Source organism: Chiloscyllium punctatum, chromosome 36 (assembly GCF_047496795.1).
Source record: "Chiloscyllium punctatum isolate Juve2018m chromosome 36, sChiPun1.3, whole genome shotgun sequence".
Lineage (NCBI taxonomy): Eukaryota > Metazoa > Chordata > Chondrichthyes > Orectolobiformes > Hemiscylliidae > Chiloscyllium > Chiloscyllium punctatum.
Window position 1 is genome coordinate 36,037,609 of NC_092774.1, and position 1,844 is coordinate 36,039,452.

Below are 1,844 nucleotides of genomic sequence, written 5' to 3' on the forward strand. Positions count from 1 at the left end.
CTGATCTGCGGGAATGAGACTCTTTTCACTGTCTCGCGTCAGTAAATGTCCCTGAGAACATCAGAGACAAGTCACAGCGCTGTCAGAGGAGAGGAAGCTGAAAGAAATCCACACGCTGCTCACGGGCACATTTCACTTTCTCCAACTCACCGCCCCAACCACTGCGGATGTTGGGAGTAGAAAGGAACAAGCACCAAAACCCAGTCTCATATTTGTGACTCTTCCAAAAATAAGGAAACTGTTCATCCCTTAGGATCTTCCATCCTGGGCTGATAGGGGTGATTGTACATGGCTGTCCAGTCAGTGTCGATTCTTTTTGGCTGAAAATATCTTCCTTATCTCATCCCAGCATTTCTTGACACAGAGAACTGTGCGGCAGAGTTCATGTATATATTTCCTTGTATGGTATTTTGTGAAATAACATTCGTTTGCTGGTTATTTGTATCGGGTATTTCAGGTTCATTAGCCGCTGTTCAAGTGTGTTGGTAGGATTGTGGGCGACCATGATGCTGAGGGGTTTGCGTTGTCTGGACATCATTTAACAGATGTATTTATTGTCAGGTAATGTGGCTAGGGTTTCTGCTGACGTTGTGTCTGCTTGTGTCAATTTGTTGATGTGAAATCGTCACACTGGGTGTATTGGGTAGGCAAAAGTGAGGACTGGAGATACTGGAAGCCAGAGTTTAGATCGGAATGGTGCTGGAAAATCACAGCAGGTCAAGCATGTCGCGAGGAGCAGGTAAATCGACGTTTCGGGCAAAAGCCTTTCATCAGGAATAGAGGCAGGACGCCTTCAGGGTAGAGAGATAAATTGGGGGTGGGTGTGTGCTGGGGCGAAGGTAGCAATGAGTAAAATATGTGAATGGTGGTGCGGATGGAGGTGACAGGTCAGAGAGGAGTGTTTAGCGGATAGGTGGGAAGGGAGATTGGCAAGTAAGACAGGTCATGAGATCAGTGCTGAGCTGGAAGGTTGGAACTGAGGTAAGGTGGGGGAAGGGGAATGAGGAAACTGGTGAAGTCCACATTGATGCCCTGGGGTTGAAGTGTTCCGAGGCGGAAGATGAGGTGTTCTTCCTCCAGGCGTCGGGTGGGGAAGCAGCAGCGACGAAGGAAGCCCAGGACCTGCATGTCCTCGGCCGAGTGGGAGGGGGAGTTGAAATGTTGGGGCACAGGGCGATGGGGTTGATAGTTGCGGGTGTCCCGGAGATGTGAACTTGACTCTCCAGTCTCCCCAATGTTGGAGTGATCGCATCGGGAGCAATGGAGACATAAAATTACATTGGTGGCTGTACCGGTGAAAGTCTTCTTCCGACCCTGGCCTGGGTTTGATTCCCGGGCAGCGAAACAATTTTCAGCAGAGATACCGACGTGTGCACATGTCTCCCTGGTGGTCTAGTGGTTAGGATTCGGCGCTCTCACCGCCGCGGCCCGGGTTCGATTCCCGGTCAGGGAAGCCATTTTTCGTGTTCGGGTCACTACTGTCGTGTGTGGGTGTGTGAGACTCTGAGTTTCCAGTCACATTGACGTTTAAAACCTAACTCAGCAGACCGACCGCCTCCTCCTTGTTGTCAAAGCCAACAATATCCAAGTCCTGGTGAATCAAGCGACTGTGAGACTTCGATGTGATGTTTGGTCTGAGATTTCTGCCTCCAAATTCTTCTCTTGTAATATTCCTGTGGAAAGAGATTGCAAAGGTCACCGCTTTCAGTCCACAATAGAAAATCAAAACACACAATTCTAATTTCTGTGGATCATTCTGACCTCTCTTAATAACCAAGATCTTTGTGCTGATCTATTTGTAAATATATTCAGCAGGGAAATGTGGTGGATTGCATACTCCATGA

General features: G+C 48.6%; 1 non-coding gene across 1 annotated transcript; it reads left to right on the plus strand.

Annotated features, from left to right (window-relative positions):
* The first annotated feature begins 1,381 nt into the window (after positions 1-1,381).
* trnae-cuc (transfer RNA glutamic acid (anticodon CUC)) lies at positions 1,382-1,453 on the plus strand. The gene has a single exon. It is a non-coding gene; the product is annotated as a tRNA-Glu (tRNA).
* Positions 1,454-1,844: the final 391 nt, after the last annotated feature.